This window comes from Anguilla rostrata, chromosome 10 (genome assembly GCF_018555375.3).
Source record: "Anguilla rostrata isolate EN2019 chromosome 10, ASM1855537v3, whole genome shotgun sequence".
NCBI classification, from domain to species: domain Eukaryota; kingdom Metazoa; phylum Chordata; class Actinopteri; order Anguilliformes; family Anguillidae; genus Anguilla; species Anguilla rostrata.
This window is the reverse complement of record NC_057942.1, coordinates 35,246,900-35,269,149: the sequence shown is the minus strand read 5'-3', so window position 1 is coordinate 35,269,149 and position 22,250 is coordinate 35,246,900. Positions and strand designations below refer to the sequence as shown.

At 41.3% G+C, this 22,250-nt stretch overlaps 1 protein-coding gene and 1 long non-coding RNA gene across 3 annotated transcripts in view; one reads left to right on the top strand and one right to left on the bottom strand.

Moving 5' to 3' along the window:
- arid3c (AT rich interactive domain 3C (BRIGHT-like)) overlaps positions 1–22,250 on the bottom strand; it is an 84,221-nt gene that overhangs the window by 36,070 nt on the left and 25,901 nt on the right. The gene's annotated exons all lie outside the window — the stretch shown is intronic.
- LOC135233310 (uncharacterized) lies at positions 24–22,041 on the top strand. Its single transcript, XR_010323806.1, has 2 exons — positions 24–156; positions 20,779–22,041. It is a non-coding gene; the product is annotated as an uncharacterized LOC135233310 (long non-coding RNA).

The window sequence follows — 22,250 nt, the reverse complement described above, 5'->3', positions numbered from 1 at the left end:
GAAGCCTGCGCCAACGCCGGCCCTTTTAGGATAAGACTGGACACCCCTGAAGGAAGAACTGCATTTGATACAGATCTCCTGGTTGGCTTGGGCACCTGAACAGGAAGCTGGTGGGCGGAGCTGGGAAGAGCGGTCTTTAATTGAGGCACACCTGTGGTGAGTGTTTTCCCTATTTAACTCTCTTCCTCCCATTCCAGCGCGGCTGGCTTGTTCGCTTGCTTGATCTCTCTCCTGGTAAGTTGGTTTATTTGAGTTGTCACATCTTACAACATGTGATACGAATGTTTGTAAACCAAAACTTTTGTGTGATCAAATTGAGTGTATGCAAACAGTGTCTGATTAATCGAGGACATTAGACCACTGAAGCCAGTTTTAAAGTAGAGATCAGACACAGCTCAGGACTAAGGTTCCCTCTAATGCAGCAGTGTCCCGGACATAGCCTGTGTGAGCGGGAAGCTAGCGCCAGCCCCTGCTCGTATTTACCGTGCAACCGTGATTTGTGTATTCATTTAACCGGAATCGGTGCTCGCACATGCGTGTGGCCTCTCCCGACACCGTGACCCGCGGCGCCTAAAATCGCTCGCACGCTGCGAAATCTCCCCTGCCCTCACCAAAAAGCTAACCCCGCCGCCGCCGCCGCCAAAGTCAAAAAGGCGTAAACACAGCGCCCGCGCCATGTTCTCTGTTCTCCAGATTATTTACACTTGTCATTCGCGGGCCTCCAGATGTCTCGGGCTACGCAAGCGCGACGCAGCGCGTGCATGCCAACAAGCAAAAAATGAATGAGCTCTTTTTCTTCAATATCCACTCGCCCCTGTTCCGCACATCTGGTCCTCATAACAGGGAACTACCTTTATTTTTAGATTCATCCGAGTTTGTTGTGAACCAAAGTCCCCCCCCGCCCCCCCGTAAAGAGCTCCACATCGGGTTCATTTATTTTCTGGAGATGATTGGCTTACACGACATAATTAAGATACTCTTCCAGCATGCCCACATAAAGTAATCTAAGGTTTTTAAGGAGGGGGGAAAAAAGCACCCAACCCCCTCTCTAATTATGGTAAGGACAAAATACAGCCAATCTTTTGGAACTACTCAAGATTGACCACATGAATTATATATTATGATCAGAGGCAGTTTCTTTATGTCTGTGTTGCATCAATAATTCAGTATTACAGCTTGTATACTGATTTTATAGTGGGGCTCTGTGACCTTCCTTCTATCCTAAGGCAATGGGAGCATGCACACATTTTTAAGAGAACAGAAATGCTACAGCCACTTTTTCCACTGGAAATAAATGCGCACTATTTAGAAAAACAGGAAGGCAGAATGGATTTCAGACCTTGCAAGATCATTATTCAGTGAGGGGAAAAATATGATCATTTACAGTACAACGGTGCAATAACAATTAAATGCTAAAGTTAGCGCAGCAAGAGCCACAATAAACTGTCATCAGAGCTAACTGTTGTTTTTGTAATGTAGCTTGGGCTGCATAGACAGAAACAGAAGTCAATGGTTCAAACGCAAAACAGCACTCAGTTTAATCTGCAACGAGTGGAATAGAAATGCCAATTAAAAGGCACAAGGGACGACGTGCGCGAAAATGAAACTCAGGGAAATAGCTTGGTTGGACACACCAAGCGTTTTGAGATCAACGAAGCAATGCGCTCGGTGCCATAGAAACTGCACAACCGTTTCCTGAGGTTCAAAAGTCAGCACTTCTGACTTTTTAAATAAAAAAATGGGAAATCAATTTCAGGTTCCAGTGAAATATAGAAATAAGGTTAAAGGGTTGACCTAACATGATCGACGGGCAAACAGGTTTTAAATGCACAGGTCCACATTTATTCTCTGTCTTGTTTATCTTATTTTGTTGTAGGTGGTGTTGCAAATAAGTCCAGACAGGGAAAATCTTTCTGAACTTGTTGACCCCAGCCATTTCAGACATGGTTTATTGTGGGTGTGGGAGTTCTTTATGCCCATAATCAGAGATGACCTTTGAGAGAGGGTTGCTGGGACCCAACTTGAGCGTGCAGCTGGGTGCTGAGTGTACAGCTTTATTTGCTAGTTACTAACAAGAAGAGCTAATGGTGGACCCACAACTCTCCCCTCCCCCCTCCGGTAGAGGCAGAATAACAGGAGAGGCCAGAAGAGCTCACGTTACAGGTGGTACCTCAAAATCTGAATGGCGGTTCAGCGCCACAGCACTACAAATGGCAGACAATGCCTCCTTAATCCCACACCACTGAATATGGAAATATGGATGGAAATAAGAGGGAGAGAGGCCGTGTCTGTTGTAGCATGCTACACAATACAGTGCTGTTCTCAGTGCTTGCATTTATTACAGTCAGTGAACTGACCCGGCGTCCTGTTTTTTGCACAATTAAATACGATCGGTTTTAAAAATGTAATTGTTTATTTACTCAAATTTATTTATTTATTTATTTATTTATTTATTATTTACAAAGGAAGTGGGGGGTTCTGGCAATTCCCTGAGCAAAGACTGTGTGACACACACTTCACTTAACTCAAACACATCATCTATCCACATTTTGTTGCCTGTATATTGTGCCTCTGAAGAAAGAGCTTGGTGAAGAACCCTTCACCCATTGTTACAGCGAGAGCTCTGGGCAACGGAAAAGCGGAGGGGGTCAGGAAACCTGAGCCGGACAGGTGTCAGGGCCAAATTCAATGCGAGTTGTTAAATCTGGCCTCTCTTAATCCTGGGGCTACATGCATTCGCTCTTTGATATCGCTATAGCGACACCCATTCAGCGAGACCCCGCCCACCCGCTCTCACATTGCCTCACATCTGCAGTCATGCGGCACTGACAACAACAGCCGGCCAATGGCTCCCCGCACAAACACGTCTCGTCCAATGAAAGAAAACCTTCACTGTCTTCACAGTAGAGCCATTTGTTTATCAATTACTTTATCTTTCGGTCTCGAGAATTAATCGTCAAAGTTCTGTGGTATGATACTGTAATTTCTCTTCTGAGGATTCCATTTAGATTTGGTAACTTATTGTAAAGTTCACTAAGACTTTGCTACCATAATTCTATTAATGAATGAATTAATTAATTTACTGAAATGGAAAAGGGCAAACACTTATCCAATCTAGACACTGAGCTTTCCCACCCATAATGGTGCAAGGTTTCACCGCTCGTCAACAGCGTCACGCATCACCAACAGCCCAACTGAGTTCAAACCTAACTTCTCCTTGTGCATGCATAGAACTGAGATAATTTGTAAAATAATATGTCCCCCCCAGTATACAGCCCAGTATATAATACCCCAGTATACAGTTGTGTGCATATGTGCTCAAGACATTTAGCTAGAATAGCCCTGATATAGATGGTGGAAAAAAAAAAAAAAGCTTTGTTGGGTTTCACATACACACCATTCTGGTTCCCATGTAACTAATGAGCTCCTGCCTTTTTGTCTGTAGGCCTTGTCTGTACAGGTCAAGAGATAAAGAGCACTCAGCATCTCTCTCCTTCTCCTTCTCTGTCTCTCACTCTCTTTCTCTCTTTTTCTCCCTCTGTTATACAATGACCACCCCCTTCATTACAAGGCTTCAAATGTTTGAGTGTAATGCCCGACCCCTTCATCTTAGCCACTTCAAAGACATGTCCTCCAGCTCCCAGGTCTGATACGGCGTACAATAAATCATTTTAGAAGCCAAATCAGCTTTTGGCCCTTTTTAAAAAAAAAGACTTTTATCACCGGAGATAACCGGTGTGGTTTACTAGTAATTAAAACAGAAATAAGACCGCTACCATGTCATCTCCCAGCACACCCCAAAATTAATTATGACTCACACAAACATTTCATGTGGTCTTGTGAAACCAGGTTTACAACATATAATTCAAGCTGTCTGGCATTATCTGTAATAAGGATATCTAATCTTGATAGATAAGCCACCCCAGACATTTAATCCGCCTTGGGTGAAGAGAACAATGGATCTGCCCTTAATTTGATTCAGGGGGGCCCTATTGAGCCAGGATGTAAATTCAAAGATCTAGGTAGATCTGGGCAGCCCACAAATTGCCTCCCTCAAACAATTAATGTGACATCTGTATTGGGCGTGTGCTGATGGATTATGTTTACCCTGAAAGGCCTTCTTACGTAAAAGAGCTGCAGGCGTATTTGTGCTGCGTGATTAAATGGTGGATGGAAGCAAGTTCAGGTCTGTTAAAGAAAAGTCAGAAAACTCCAGCAAGGGGAGGTCTCTGAGGGGGAAAAAAAGTGAAAACAAGTTACGGACAATGCATTCACACGGAGGCCCTTCGGCAATGAGGATCTACCAACGGTGACAGCCCAAAGGCTAGAGAGAACGGAGAATCTATCTCCTTTAACACTAGCCAGGATTCAATCAACATTCGTCCTCAACGTTGGCGCACAAATAACATGCTGCTCTTTCTCTTCACAGAAAAGTTGGAAGAGTTCAATTTAGTGATTGTTGAACTCGCCAAACTGTACCAGTAGAAGATTTCTTTTTAAAAACATTCAGGCCTATATTAGTTGTAAGCCAAAGGGTTAAGGGCAAATTTTGACAAAATACAGGCCACTGTAGCTGAGGCGGGTGTTTGTAAAACAATTTGAAAATGTGTCTTACATCATACACACTTGCCCAGGCAACACTTGCCAGGTATAAGGGGTGATAAAGCAAGCTATTGTTTGAGAAAATTATAAATAAATTAGTCAAACATGTGCATGAATTTTCGCGTTTGAATATACCAACTTCCTTCCATAAGAGCAATATATTTTTGTATGAAAGCAATGCATGTAACCATACATATTGTGTACCTAACAGGAACAATAAATCAAGTCTCTTTTTTACATTTAGGATAAAGACTGACAAACAGAGGCTCAGATGTCACTATTAAATCTACCTATGAATCCAAATCAAACTTGATGTTGGATCATTGTTTTCTTGTGCAATTATTCATAAAAACAAGCAAATAAAAAGGGATGAGGACAGAAATGATCAAGTCAAATCAAATCATAATAATTCAATCAAGTTCTTGCCACAAACACTGAGTACGTAAGCGTAACAAACAAAACCTTATCAGTACGCATTGTGTAATGTCTGTTGAATGCTCAGGTGATAGACTGTGAGACATTGTGACTGCTAAAGATAACGACCATATACCCAGTGTCATTTCACTTATTCCTTTATAGTACTTCAACCCCTGGATGTTTTATCAGGCAAACAACTCCCACAGTACTGAGAGCCAGTATAATTGATCGCCATGTGTATCGCAGATGCAGAACTAGGCGCAGACCGTGTTGGAACATTATTATAATGTGCCTCTGAGCTCGGAATTAATGTGTGTTTATGCTGACAACCGTTTAAAAGAGAGGACAATCAGAGATGTCCAAAATGGAATACTTATTGCTCATAAATACACATTAAAGGTTTTCCCTGAGAAACACTATCATTATGTGGGATGCAGAGCTACAGAATTAAATACCCCTCCTTGTCTATTAACATGTCATTTGACAAAGCTAAAAATAAGTCATGATAGGCTCTGAAATGTAACCATAAATTATATATGCTGAAATCCAAAGTAATAATAACAATGATTATATGTGTGTGTGTGTATATATATATATATATATATATATATATATATATATATATATATATATAATGTCCATAATGTTTGGGACAGAGACATATTTTTTCTTGATTTGGCTCTATATTCTGCAATTTTAGATTTGTTTGTGGTTAAAAAGCACATTCTCAGCTTTTATTTAAGAGTATTTTATACACTTTGCTTTCACCATGTAGAAATCACAGTTTTTTATGCATAGCCCCCTCATTTCAGAGCAACTTAATGTTGGGGACAAATTGATGCTATGTAAATGAAAGTAGTCGTATTCAGTACTCATAATAATATCCTTTACATGCAATGACCCACAGACATCACCAGGTATCTTCTCTGGTGATGCTCTGCCAGGCCTGTATTGCAGCCATATTCAGCTCCTTCTTGTTTCAGGATTTAGTTGCCTTAGTTCTTCTCCTTAGCAGTTATGTTTAGGATCATTGTCTTGCTGTAGGATGAAGTGCCGTCCAACGAGTTTGGAGGAATTTGCTTGAACCTGAGCAGATAAAATGCTCCTGTACACTTAAGAATTATTTATGCTGCTACTGTCAGTAGTTTCATAATCAATGAAGACAAGTGAGCCAATGTCTGTGGCAGCCATACGTGCCAAAACCATAACACCCCCACCACCATGTTTCACAGATGAGGGGGTGCTTATGGTCTTGGGCAGTTCCTTTTGGCCTCCACCAATTCTGGTCCTCATGTTGACAAATAACAGGAACAGACTCCACCAGCAATCAAAAGCTTAGAATCAAAACTAGATACTGAAAGCTCTCTTATACCTGTACTAAGTAAGCAATTGAACACACTTGACTAATCAGAAACACCTGTGAAGCCATTGTGGAGTACAGAGCAAAAACAATGGAGCATGTCTTTGTCCCAAACCTTATGGTGCTCACTGCATCACTATATATATATGCCATATACAGTATATGTCATATGGCATTAAATATATACATCATATTTATCTTATGAGATATATGAACAAACTTGTTAGTTTTCATGTTTAAGCAGATGCTTTAATGAAGGTCTTTGGGCCAAAATGTACGCACTAATAAAAGACAAGATTACTGCAAGATATGTTGTGAGGCAGTCATTTATGTTTATTCAAGCAGAAAGTTCTCAGCAGAAATGAAGGTTCAGACCATTCTGTCCTCTAACTATCCTTGGCAAACAAGCAATGCTATTAAAACGAGCTTAGCCACATTTGGAGCCATATTTTATGTTGTAAGATGTATTAAAAACACACATGCACATGAAAATAATTATTGTCTGTGCTGTATTCTTTTTTGTTTTAATTTACAAGCTGCCAGCTTGTACTACACGTGCTACTACTAGAACTGAACAAAGACGAGGGAGAGCGCTAGCCCTCTGTTTAATGTTACAGATTTGATTCATCCAATATTTAACGCATGTGCTGAGGTGCAGGTCAGTAAGACACACACAACTTGTCTTTTTTTAGGGTGGGAACTCCAACAGCTGCCTTACCAATTTGGGACATTAAGGGCCAATTTCACAGATGCAGATTAAGCCTAGACCTAGACTAAATTAAATTTTCAGTGGAGATTCTATTCTCGGGAGATTGCGTGATCTATGTCTATGAAACTGACCCTATGACCCAGTTCTTTCAATACACGTTGGAAAAGCCCTGAATTCGATGAATTATCTCAGTATGGATCGTTTATTATTTGCCCCTTTGTGAAAAAAAATCTGTTTCTAATGTTAAAGATATTTTAATTGTCATTAGTAAACCAAAGGGTCTTTTAAATGGCCTAAATCATATGTCAGTCAAAGGGGAGCTCCACAGATTAACCCCAGGAACAAAAATAAAGGCTATAGGGAAATGTAGTCCATGTAAAAATCTCAGATGATCCAAGGATATGGATGTGTGACTCCAATATATAAGATTAAAAACAGGAACAAAATCCCTGAATAAATGTGCTCCTGTTTCTTTTTTTTTTTTCTTTTTTTTTATCCTCTATCGTACAACAATTTGTCATGTTAAACTTCAATTCAAAAGCCTGGGGTTGGCATACAGTGAAAGAGGAAAGCCAAGAAAGGCTCCTGAGGTAGGAAGAGTACTATCATATCAGCAACAATCCGTAGCTGGGGAGATTGAATTACACTCGGTTAGCAGTTTAATGCAGAGATCTGTGCAACAACACGCCACCATGTCAATTCATCATCCAGTGCCTCCCAGGAAATTCATAATAGAATATCTCACAACTAATATGAGAAATGTCTCGTGGAAATCAACAACTTGTTCTGACAAGGACAAAACCATCTACTACATGGTGATGAGAAAAATCGCTGTGTTCAGTGAAATATCACAAAACCAGTGAGAAACTGTACCCGTAACCAAAGTAAACCATGTTTTCCACTGGTCTATCAAAACCATTTTTCAACTGTAAGCTTGATTTGCCTGCTCATAAAGAAATGAATAAATTGAATCTAGCTAATGCTGAAAATACTGTAACGTGGAAACGGAAAACTAAGGAAGGGTAAGTAATCTACCTGCGGTACGACGCGAGCGCCAAAAAAGATACAAAATCGGGCAGGCGCATTGTTGAATGGCAGCATTGATTTATCGGCTCCTCCTGTCGGGTCATTAATTTATGGAAAAATAAAATCAGCGTAGCCTTGAAAACGGAATGGATTTACTGCTGGAGGGAAAGAGCCGGGGCGGGCCTCCCCAGTCACTTCACCTCCTGTTCTTATCCGCGGCGCGGGGGGAACCCGCCCCTCTGTAGTGCTAATAACGTGGAGCGCGGGAGCGGTCCGGGGTCCGGCGGGAACAGGGGGCAGCTGATTTCCAATGCAGGCAGCGAGGAGAAGAAAGGAGACTGCAGGCCTTCACCCAGGGGCACGGGGATGCGACAGGTCAGGGTGATTTATAAGCGAAAAAAAAAAAAAACTAACTAAAACGCGATTGAGAAAAATTCCAAGGGCACACTTTCCCCCTCAACCCACCTTTTTAAAAGTAGTTATGTGCACTTTTTGATGATTACTGAACTTACACTGTAGAACAATCAAAAATGCTTGTCGTAAAATTTAATCACTAATTTCATCAAGGAGGGAAAATTTTGGTTTGAATTACCATGTGCCTAGGATTCCTACACGGACTAAATATTCAACGTTACTTAAAATACACACTGCTTTTCATCTGTGTTATGGGGACTGGGAATGGGAAGTGGACAATCTTTTGGCCTGTCCTTTCAGGCACTTCCTGTTAAGATAGTATTTTTGGCTTTTCTCCACCACTTGTAAAACCAAGAGAGCATTTCTAGCTCTTGAAAACAACACTGGGTGATTACACATTTTTCCAGTTCATTCTGAATGCATTTTTCATTTTTTAAATTTCCTTTAATCAGGACTTACTGAATAAGAATACATAAACAGTATTCAACGCATGAATAGGATAATTCTCTGTTTAAAAGTTGGTCAGCAGACCACTAACTTTGGAGCCTCCAATAAGAGGCTATTTAGATCCCAGACGATGATAACTTGGCAACAGTGTGGCAATGTCGTAAAACACAAAGTATAATTTATTCAAAGTAAGATTAATTACTGTACTTGTTTGCGTCGTCAAAGGATTAAACTTTTTAAGTTACCCAAAGGCTGCAATAGAGAGGCTCATGTATTTGACTGATAAACACTGAACGAATAAAACAAAACAAAATAAATCTAGGCCGATGTCTTTGCTTGTTGCCAATAACGCAGCGACTTGCCCACCTATTGTTTCTCCTGAGCGAGACAAACGAGTCATACGTTTTTACAACAAACGGTTGTTACGATGCTTAAGGCAGTCCAGTCAGAGACAAACGATGATCATGGGGAAATACAGAATCTTTCTCTTAAGGTCCAGTCAGAGACAAACGATAATCATGGGGAAATACAGAATCTTTCTCTTAAGGACAAAAGCAGGTGTGTTCTGCTCGGCTCAGAGCTCTGCATATCTGTATCTCAGGGAAAAATAAAATATATACTGTTGAAGAGAAATGTCAGGAAATGTCAAAGTTCCCCGCTCTTGTGAATTTTATATCTTTCCTTGTAATGCGTTCTCTGTGGGGTTTCCGCCATGGTAAAGCCATTGAGAATGAATTCCCGTGGGCCAGTCATGGAAATGAAATACTGAATAGGCGAGGTGTGGTGGCCTGATGAGTGTTGCCATAGTTACGCTCTGATTATTGTCAACGTAGCATGTCAGGTGTGGACGTAAACCGTGTTTAAAAGAAAGCAAAGCTCGGAGTTCTGTGACTCACTACCCTGTAATTGTAAAACAGCACATTTTCACGCAATGGAATTTGAAGGTTGAAAGACCAATGGCTCACAGCCTACACAGATCACACCTTGCACAATTTTTTCCCCCAGATGTGTCACTCAATGGATTTAAATAACGAAAAACGTCTTCATTTCAGACATGCGGTAAACCCCCCCAGATGTTCTCGAAGTCCCACACACATTGTTAGAACTGCCCTAAATAACGAAACATCTTACTTAAGCCCCATTATGACAACATAATGTATGGCCTCTTTCAAATTGTTGTGAAAAAGGTGTTGAATAAAGATTTGAAGGGCAAAAATTTACACCTACGCAGAGAACAGTTGAATCTCCACCCATATATACATCCTATGTGTCAGGCACAGATGGAAATGTAAAGAAATTTCATCTTACAATGCTGGCTTTTCAAAACAAGCTCTTTAGAATGGATTTTATAACATGTATAATAGGTTAATGGCAGAATAAAGCATTCTTTTTAGGGGCAGTACATCACTTAAAGTAATCTATAAAACTACAAAAACACAAAAATAAATTTTCGACCATTTTACAACAGTTTTATCTTTAAATATTTTCTCATCTTTTAAATGTGAAATAAGGGAATGTTTAGCTTATGCATAGCTTAATTAGGCACAAAAAAATTATCATTAAACTTTTATCAGCCATATTAGCGCCAATGAAACAGCTTTCAGAGCAAAGCTGAACTAAATTACAGAAACTTGTTTCATAACAACGGGAGTTCATACACATTGTTCAGAATCTTCTGTTTTTATCAAAACAGTCACCTACGTTGCCTCCCATTCCCCTCCCCCATCTGGTTTCAGTTGAAGGGTTTAAAAAGCAAAAAAAAAAAAAGACAAGAAGAAAAAATGACTACTTTTTTTTAATAGATGCTGTGAAAACGTGTTTACTTTGCACTGAAATCCAGAGGGTAAACACACTTACTTTCCATGTTTGGTTTACAATTAAAACAAACATATCCTGATGGTATCTTCAACAGGCAGTATCCTGGTTAGTATAACTGTGATACTGTTTCCCACCACGGTCCCATTATGAAGGTTTTTTTTATGTCTGGCGAATAGGCCCCTCCCCCATCCTGCTGTAATTGTGTGATGTTTATCCTACAGGCCCAAGGCTGCGTCTCTAATTATCCCCACATGAAAACAGGAATGTCCAGAGCTGTCATTAAAAATAGAATGCCCGCTGCCTAAAAAGCTCAAAACAGGTGTGACCATTAAGGCCTCGCTGTCCACTTGTCCATCTCTCTCTCTCTCTCCCTCTCTCTCTCTCATTCTCTCACTTTATTATTAAAGCTCTTGTTTTTTTAAATCCAGCTCAATTAGCAAATAATCACACCCAATCAACTGCAGATCGCAATATTTCCTCTATGGGCACTCAAGGGAGAAACACTACACACTGGGATTCATAAAAACCGGAAACCCAAAAGGGTTGTGTATAATATTTTCATTTTCTTTTTTGTTAACAATTGTTTATTTTGGGCATGTGGGAATAGATGTTAGCAAGAGAATGCTGAACAAACAAAATCAGAATTAGACACCTCAAGAAAAAAGAGACACGTATCCTTAACCCCCCACCCACCCACCATTCCAGTCATGGTTCCACCCATGACAGTGACACGATTAGTATATTTTCCTTTTCAACTTTTCTTTACTTTTTTATAACAGTTCCCTACCCGCCCTTAACTGTAACTAAGCGTCCTTACGACCGACTATCACGGCCCGCAATACGCGAAAGGGAGTTAACACAAACGACCGATGTTTAAAAAAAAAAAAAAAAAAAAAAACATTAAAAGTGGTGCTACAAAAACCGCGACACGTGGCGCGGCGCAAAAGAACACAGCAAATGCAGCCTCAGCTGGAAAGCTCAATGACCGAGGTGTCACAACTGCTGCGTGGAAGCTACTCCATATTTCTGTTTCGCTGACACACAGGGGTCAGGGGTAATTCATTGAGACTCTGACCCCCCCCCCGACGCTGGATCTCTCATTCACCGTGGGGCCTGGATCCCGGACCGGGGCCCGCTCGCACGCTTATATCACTGGCAGATGTCGCAGACGGTGTACTGTAACCCCCCCCCCGCACCCCGAACCCTCGGCCCAGCACCGCCTGCCTCCCCTCTCCGGCACTTCATCACGGGGCCCAGAGATTTAGGGGAGGCCCGCTAAGAATGCGGGTTTCATTAAAACTGACGGGGGCCGAGCAGGAAACGGGGCCCTGAATGGAGAGCAGTGTTTTCCCCCGCCACGTCATAGCGACCGAACGGCTCCGTCCGAGCAGGAGAACGCAAAAAAAAAAAAAAAAACCCATTAATGAAGCGTTTAAATCAAACTGACTATCGTCTTTTAGATCCAGCCCACTGAACTTTTGATACTGTCTGCATTCAGGCAAAAGAGGGGGAAAAAATCCTCAAAAAAAAAAAAAACCTGACGTTCGACAGTTCTGAGTTCTGAAAAAAAACAAAACACACAGGCGCTTGGAGACGCTACAAGAGAAGTGCGTTTGTCTGGAGTGCTTCCGTCTTCGGCTCTTGCCAGCGGTGACGTGCTCACAGACTGACACATTTTTCAATGAGGGCTTGTAGGACATGGCAGAGTGGTCTGGGTGAGCTAGAGCTTTTCGTTACCTCACGGCCTCTCAGCTCTGTGTGTGTGCAAACTGACTTAGCCAGTTCTGTCCTTCACTCAAGCATCCCGGAGATTATCTGAGTCTGAACACGGCCACCCCGCTCCCTCCGGCAGGCGAGGGGTGATGGACTGGGCCAGAGAGCACACCGGAGTGTGTGAACCAGACAAAACAAAATACACCCATATGTGTGTCAGAACAAGGTTCCAGAAGTTTCTTCCTCGATTTCTACAGCTTCAGTGATAGGCAACACACCGCCCACCACACACACACACACATGCACACACACACACATGCACACACACGCACACACACACCTACATTCACACACACATGCACACACACTCACACACACACACACATACATACACACATGCACACAGACACATGCACGCACACACGCATGCACACACACGCAAGCAGACGCGTGCACACACACACGCACAAACACATGCACGCACACACAATTAGACTCTAAAAATAGTTAACTCATTGCGTCAGATCAACCGGAGCTCGGCGACCCAATGAATCTGTTAATCAGTGTCGGGGAATCGGCCATTAAACGTTTGATATTAAAATGCTGCTTCACGCTGCTAAGCTGTAAAGAATGGAGAGCTGTGCTTAATGTTCAGAACTCATCCTGTTTTCCCTCACACTAGCTGCTGACTTGGATTAATTTATTCCCCCAAATGTTTTGGCTTTAAAAATTTAAAGCCAGACACGTAGCACGTGATGACTGGTCAAGCACGGAATAATGTTAATAAAACTTAATGGGCCTCCATAAACGGGGTGCTGGCAACGGCCGGGTCACGGTCGCAGGATGCACTCCCGTCTCCACGGCAACAACATTTTTCAATTTACCGACTAGAACTGTTGTTCTGTAACCAGGCCTCTGCCCAGACGTGGAGTTCACATATTGTACCGGTGCATCTGCAAGGTCAGAGCTCGGAAATCAAACGCAGTACTGCAGCTGGCGCAACCTGAGAGATGCCATTTGCTGTAAACTACATTTAAAAAAAGGTCTTTCAAATAATAAAAAAAATTATATATAAAAAAAAGGGCAATTACTAATGGTACAGGGCATTTAGCATAGACATGGCTGACCAGAGAACACAATGTTTTCAGTCACTTAAGTAAATAGGATGATTGGTTGTTACGAACATTAGTTTCCTCTATTAAACCTTCTCCACTGTACTTCAAAATCCAATGTAGTGAGGACACAAATGCCCTCATTCTGAGGGGAAAAAATATTATTTTGATCATTTTACCACTTTTCTCTCCGCTGTGGAAAATTCTGCCTCGGATGTACCACAGCAAAATTCCTCTCTAGGGCAGACCGTTCACATGGCTACTCCTGACACACAAAAGGGTTAAATAAATAAGCTTACCTGCAATGAGGATCCAAGTCCAAAGAGAGGTCAGGTCCATGCACACACACACACACAACAAGGAAAAGAGAGAACACTGTTAGTACTTCATGGGTTTATAGGAACATACAGTTAACATCTAGATGTCCACCAAGATGTCCATTTTTCTTTCCATTTTATGGCAGCCATACACGCTACCATGGTTATGATGGGGGGGGGGGGGGGGGTATTTACCCATAAAAAGGCCAAGAAAGCCTTTTTATGAAACAGATAAATATACATGCTAGGTGCGTTCCCATCAAAACGCCAAATCAAGCGGCTCCACGGGCAAAATGCGGCCCTCAGATGCTTAGTTCAATAGTCTTCCATTTTAAAATGAATGCCAATCTTCATTCATTATCAGCAATTTACACAAATTATAATAATAATGGTACTATGGCTGAACACAGTGCTGATCACCCACTTACAGTACTTTGCATTACGCAGTGGTTGTTGGGGGAGGGGGAAAATTTCTCTTATAAACATATACCGCACTCGTGAACACACATAGCCCACATTCTTGTTTGATTCTGCCATTTTTGGGCATGGTGCCCAGGCCCTGTGCTTTCTCAGGAGAATATAACGAGCCCTGCTCTTAAGATGAAAACAGCCTTCCTCGTTCCAAGGAAACAAGAGAGGCTAAGGTGCTCATTTGCAACACAGCTTCTTATCCACGTAACTAAGGTGATGCACGTAGCACCACTAACATGAAAAGCACATCATCATGGACAGCCATGCTCAAACCATGCTTTGATTTATATGAATTATGAAAATAAGCATGTGTATCCTGGCAAGATTGTCATGTCTTTTCTGGAATATCCATGTTATATTTACAGAAAACAAACTTTGTCATGTTTATAAATGAATTCAACTATACATATACGGTATAGTTCTCAATCAAATTATTAATTTTCATAAACCTTGTTCTTTTTCAGGTTTATGACTTCTCAGTGTGAACTTACATACCAATGAGGACAAAACAATTTCAGATTGTGAGGTTATAAAACTCCTGTTCAGTTAGTTTCATCTGACTAATTTGATGTTTTAATCTAACAGGTTTACAAGTCATCTGTAGAATATTTGAAATTACAACTGTGGTTGCAAACAGGTATAGAAACTACAAATCAGCCTATAAAGTGATATGGCTTTGTGTATTTTAGAACAGATGGCAATCTTGTCAGTTCATTATGTTGTCCTAAGCTAAGCTTAGACCGTATTAGCACAAGGTTTCACTAACCACAAATGGACAGGGAGCCAGATCACATGGTTTGAAATTCCAGCTAGGACACCAGCCGATACACTATTATTTACTGCTATTTACTTCAAGTCAGTTAACCTGATTTGTTTCTGAACTCACTATGGACAACAATATCAAAGTCATATAAATAATTGCAATTGTATATATGCAGAATTTCATGTTTCGTATTTGGGCTGGAAAGTCTGAAACTGAATTACAAATATGAGCAAATGTTTGCCTTTTTTTCTATGGCGATGTGTGATATACAAATGTCTCGTAGCATCAATTTATTCACGTTATTTCACAACAGCAGCGAGTTCACAAAAATATGGCATAATGTCAACATATGCGTGCAATGAACAACAGAGTTCAGTGTGTGAAAGAACATTTTCTTCATTTCGTGATTCAAAAGAGGGGGGCTCTTTTGGGAGAGGTTGGCGTTTATCTGATAAACATTACAATAGAGGGGAGGTAACCGTCCGTCCACATTCTGGATCTACAGGTTTCGATGACATTTTCTTAATTCCACCTACCTATCCATGCAGTGATGAAGATGTGGCAGTTTCTCAAACTTAAACAAAACACAAAACTAGGCTTGTCCATTAAAAAAATGACATATGACTAACATTTCAAAATGTTTCAAAAGGATCCGTAAAACAAACTCATTTGAAGAAGCAATCATTATTACGTCATTAAGCAAACATCGTTTTTTAAATGTTTTTTTTATATCATAAAAAAAAACATTATATCATATCATAATAATGTTAAAGTCTTCAAATGAGCCAAGAATGCAGCAAGTTAGAATGGGAAACAAAATGGCATGTGCAACAGATTTCCTGTTTTTTTTTAAGCTATTGATCCTGCCCTAACAGCACTCATTGTGGCATCTTCGCATATGGCAGACCAAGACAGACCGGGGCATGTATAACTAAAACATAACCTGCTCAAGTGTTATAATTCATCAATAAATTAATGTAAATATCCCTGATTAAACAGAATTTGCAGCTGGTGAACAAATTTGATCTTGAAATCACTCAGTTTATCCACATGCAAGAGGTAAAATAATATTCAGATACCAGTTAAGGCCTACTGTTCGCAATTTTGCACCAAAAGGAACAACAATGGAAAAAACACTAGTCTGAGTTCAACAAAATTACCTGCGTTTGACTCCAAAATAATTGCTAATGTTTTTTTTATCTTTCCCAAACAGGTGAGTTAAAAGTTTATTATTGAACTTTTGAAAGGAACTGGAATATATTTGTAAGTCAAAGTTCAGGTCACATTTTGATTGAATCCAGGGCATTGTTTTTCAAAGTCATTTCACAATAACTTCACCTTCAGACTATTCATTAAGCCAGAATTGTAAACTGTCCAGTGTCGAGACCCAGAGACAGCGATGAGTGAAAATGTTTCATCAATCTTGTGAAACATTATCAATGACATTTCACCAACGCAAACCAGACAAACAAGGCAATTATTGTCTTTAACCCACAAAATAGTTTGAATTCTTTCAGTTTAGCATCAGCCAACAATGCCATCGCTGTGCTAATGTGTGATTCGTACTTTCTTACTAACAACAGGTGGACTACAGCAGTTAGAAATAAAAAAATCTTGCAATAAACAGAATCTAGCAGTATAGGACGGTTTTGCGAACATCACCTCAGGGCCTATGTGTATTTTTGCAATAGCAGACACAAGATGCTGCATGACAAAATGGACGAATGAAATCAGGGGGATCTGACGGCCGGTTAGTCATTACAGCTTAAACCCAGTGACACCAGGGTTGACTAGACCACATCAAAGCCCTCGGCTGCTGTACATATTTGTGTATGGGGGTCAGCAGCACATTTTAACAAAGCGAAAGTCAGACAAGGGGGGCTGGCTGTCGCTCGCTCGTTTACTTTGGCTAATCTGCGGCAAATCTTCCCTTTTTATCTGCTCCAAATTAGCATGTTCGGCTGGAATGTCAAACTTACGAGACGCAGAAACGGCTTTGGCTCACGGACACACCGGTCATGTTATCAGGGGTCTCGTGAACTGCCTTTTGGACCAAAACAACCATGATCTTGCAAAATAAAAATGCAAATGATCTTTTTTCCTTCTTTCTATAAAAATGATTCTGTCCACTCTTTGTTTCTCAATGCGCAAGTGTGTCTGTGCATGTTACAACCAAGCGTAACTGGTCTAATGTTTAACTGTACCTTTCGGGAGGGTGGTTTAATGTGCAGAGATAAATTATTCATTTATATGCTTAATAGACACGACTCATTAAACCCACAATCCTCCTGCCGTCTATTTGCAGTACACAGTGACCTCTCTGAATTACTCAATGTCACCCTGACTACAATTCAAATATTAACCTGACTCCCCATGATAAAAAGCTTTTTATGATAAAAAAAAGAACAGAGGGACTAAGGCTAGGATTAGAGAACACAAATGCTCCTATCTGAAATATTGAATCATGATCAAGTTATCTGAAGGACATGATTAAATTTGGAATTCTTTACAACTTTGATCTTACTGTTGGAAAAAAAAACCACACAAGAAAGTGTTAATTCTTTGATATGTGCATTGATATGCAAAAAAGCTTGCTTTTTATTTCAAAGGTCTCCACTGTTGGCAAGTTTGTTTGCTACATACATATGTTCCTGATTAGTCTGAGGTCTGACGCCAATGCGATCAACATTCAAGCTTACGTACGAGCGCTCATGTTATCTCCTGTTACGTCTTGGTTTAAGAAGGCCTGTGAAGCTCAGAAGCAGAAGTCTTCACACAACGACTGTGACTTGCACAGGTGTCAAACCTTTCATTTACTGCATAAATGGAAGTGTCACAATCACAGGGCAGAACGTTGTAATTCTTGATCAGCTACAAGCAACAGACAATGAATCTGCACTGTAATACTATACTGCATAATTTTAATTATACATAATGGAAATCCAGTAATATATCCATAATACATGCACTGATATATTAAAAATCTCTGATAGTTTTTGAATTATGTAACATGCTGATTTTTTTTTAAATGTCTACTCTTTGACTAATGCTGAAGAGGACTGTAGATCGTCATTGTGAGAATTAGTCCTCTAATCGAACCTGTCACCCTTCCTAACTCAACAATATAATGACAGATCACAGGACTGAAAACCAGGTGAGCCAGTTCTGGAATGGGGAGAATAAGTGCGTTGTAACTACACATTAGCAGAAAAAAGATGTTCAACAAAGCACAGCGCGGCAGACTGCATTGTCTTTAAGGCATCCACTACCTTTGCTTATTTACCATGGCTTTGTAACACAACGCTCGGCTAATGATTAGCACAAATATAAATGTTATGTTTCAAATGGTCAAGTACAACATACTGTGAGATATTGGATAATCGGGAATATAAATATTTAAGTAATTATGCAACAGATAATGTCAACAGCATCAGATCTGTATTTCGCAACACAACCTCTGGCAGAGTATCGTGAAAGAGGTTCATAATTATACAACCAGCACCCTCCCACCCTCCCTTTCCCACACCCCTATGGGCCTGTGCATATAAAACATTCTGTACTGTTCTTCGAATCATCGAGATAAGAAACAGCACTTACTGTAATTCTTTGCCAAAACATCTAAAGAGATAAAAAAAAGAAAAGAAACGGTGCTTATACAACGTGGAAAACAATAAAGTACAGCGAAGGGACATTATCATTTTTTATAACTGTCAAATATATAATATGTTGCGGGAAAAAAAAGGGTGAACAACATCACGGTCTTGGTAGGCCTTTATCAGCTGAGAGCCCTCCAGCAGGCCCTTTAGAACTGAACGCCTGAGTTGGCCCATTCCTAGACCACCACATTTTTTGACTCAGCAGTTCCTCATACAGGGGCCTTTTTGAGGCAGATTATGGAGCCCTGCCATCAACACCAACTGGCAGTTCCTTTGATCGCGTGATGTTATCTGACATTACAAACTGCGCAGAACGAACCTGACAACCTTTCACTCCAGCCATAAGTGTGTTAGAGTCTCATCTGCAACGGTAGCAATTAATATGTCAGTCATCTAAAATGAATCCAAAAATGAAAACCGCTACAAAGATAAGAATTAATGTGATCAGAAAATATACTTTCAAGGTAAACTAAATGACTAGCAAAGATATATTGGTATCTACATACTGGAATTTGGCCACCAACTAACAAGTCAAACTAGTGAAATTTGTGTCTAAACCACAACACCATGTCCATGTGCCCTTTAAGTAAATGTATAGATTGAGATCTCCAGTATGTGAATAAAACATTAATAATCCTGAACCATCTGGTATATAAGTGACCCTTCACTTACTGAATAAGTAATCTTTTATACTACGCTGGACCTTGCTCAACGAAAACATAACATCTACATTTTCATGCAAAAAAAAAAAAAAAAAAGAGAAGCAGTTAGCCGTATGTTTTACCGGCAGGGTCAACGCACAGCACCCCATTCTCTTAAACTGTTTACCATTTGTGTTTATACTGGAATATCTGGACACACAAATCCCTTATCGGGGACCAGATAATGTCTTCGGCTGCTGTGCGAGAGAGGGAAACCAGTCGATAACCCTTCTGTCAGCGCGGAATGCACGCTGCCGATTATTTACTCTCGGTCGGGGACTGGAGACGATGCCTCCCGGTCCGGGCGGCCGCTGCCGGGATTAGCCCTGGCTACGCGGCGGCGGGGGCCTTTGTTCATCCAGCTCCACTCTTTGGAGGCTTCTTCTTTTTTTGGCTCATCTTCGGTGATTTGCCAGCCCTTGAGGCGAAAAAAAAAAAATAGAAAAGTTCCACGGCCCCTCGAGCCGTCCACCCGAAATTCGACAGGGAGGGCCGGGTTAATGAAGAAACAATATTGTTTTAAAATAATTATTGAAATCCGTGCAAAAATGGTAGGAAGAATTAGGCAATATACTAAAAGTGATATCGATTACACTTGAATATTTTGTGCTGAAGAATCATTTTTTCCCCTTGGACTGCATTGCTAATATGTTAGAATATCACAACATTTATTAACATAAAACATTGTGTTTTGGAAATCAGGGATATTAAGATACAAATTGAATTAATATTAATATGACATTATTTGTGAGGCAAATAAACAGAGTATTATGCTTCCAGCAGCAAATTAGTGGGGAGTCCTGTTCTCTTTAATGGCAGTGAGAAGAGTAATTGGTTCACTGGCCTTGCGGTTGTGACGTCTGGCTTCACACAAAAAAACGCTCTTCCAAACAACTGGGATTAAAATAAAATCAACATTGATTGTGGTGCTGCTCACAGAAGAAGTTCATTCTGTCTTCAAGCATTACCAGGAGTGAGTCTACAGATAAAGACCTCACAAGAATTTAACCATCTTGGTTTCTAGGAATCAAAATATACATTTAGTTTATCAGGCAGCAATCCCAAATGAAGATCAATACCAAATGAGTGAATAACTAAGGGTATTGCCATATACTCACACACAGTTCACTCACACGCCAACAGGAGGAAAACATCATAGAGTCTTTTACTCTTTTATTTACTATCTCTTTCTCTCTTTCTCTCTCTCTCTCTCTCTCTCTCTCTCGCTTGCTCGCTCTCTCTCTCGTCACAGGATGTGCTTTAATGTGCAAACTAAATGTTGGCTCCACTCTCAAGAAGGTCTGCCAACTGCAACTGGAGCCGTCTCCACGGTAGATTGCAAGCAATGAATAGCCAGCGGAGATCCAACATGACCACTGCAAAACACCAAGAGTCAACTTTCACCTTGGCACCTCAAAAGGAAGAGACCGAGCTTCTTTGCAGTGAGGTACACCATGTTGGCTGAATGCACATGGAACGACTTGGGGCATTACTCAGCAGTCTTGTACTTAATCAAGCAAATGGCCATGATTGAATGCGGGAGTAATTACACTGCCACGACCTACATGCGAGAGCTCATCTGAAATCCCACAGGGAAGGGAAGGGGGCGGGGGGGCCAGCCCGCCCGTACCGCCAGGCGGACCCCAACACCCGCATCCCCCGACCCCCTCCTGCACTGCCACACCTTCATCAAGATGGGACCTGTGCTAAAACACTGCTCAAATCCTCTGACTGGAAGGGGTGGCTGGGGGACTCAGACTTGCCCTGAATGTCTGGCTGCTATCAAATAAGGACTTACTTCAGAGTAGAAGGGTAATATTCTGGCCCCCCCCCCCCCAGTTGCAGAATCCTTATTTGCTGGTGCGTGTGTTTGAGCAGTCAAACTTCAGCGCTTTTTTTTAAATCAGCCAAACCACTTCCTCCGACCATCTGCGGAGTCCCGATACTCGTTGTAATTGTTAATACAGCGAACTTTGCCCTTTCTGAAATGACCCTCGCTGTCGCCATGCCAACGCAGAATGTTCAAAGTTCAACATACGCGGGTGACAGGAACTGGTTCCGGCGGGTCAACCTGCGACACGAACGGATCGGCAAACACTGCCTGCCGCCATGTTTGCGCCTTTCACACACGCCAGGGCGTCTGTGTGTGCGGTGGGCGAGGCGCGCAGACGGAGGGCGATACGCCTCACTAAAACAGGGCTCCGAATTCCCGCCGCACAGTCCGCAGGTGTATTGCAACAGGGTGTGTATTTTAACTGCCAAGCCGTGGGGGGAAAGAATAACACTTAAAATAATGTCCCATGAAAAATAGGTGTGAACAGTGTGCTGTTTTGTGGACATTCGAACATCTATTATTATTCTTTTATTCCGTGAGAAAAGAATTCCAGCACCCCCAGTTTTCACTGCCTCCGTGGGAGAATTCCACAATCTTCCGGGCTATTCCGCCGGCACCGTTGCTCATGCCTGCTTGTTTGAACACGTTTTTTACTGGGCCGTATTAAAGTGCTATAAATGACTCCGAGTGGAATGGTAGATAGCACCAGTGCTCACCATGAGATCTCAAGGTGAACAGAACAGAGAGATTGTTCCGGAATGTTCCTGTACTTTAGGTTCTCGTGGACTCTCCGTCTGCAGTCGGTTCTCAAAGAAACTTGATTAGGGTGCCTCGCAGGGTGAGGGATAGGGAAAGCAGCAGCTATGGCTGTGACTGATCGGTGATTCCCG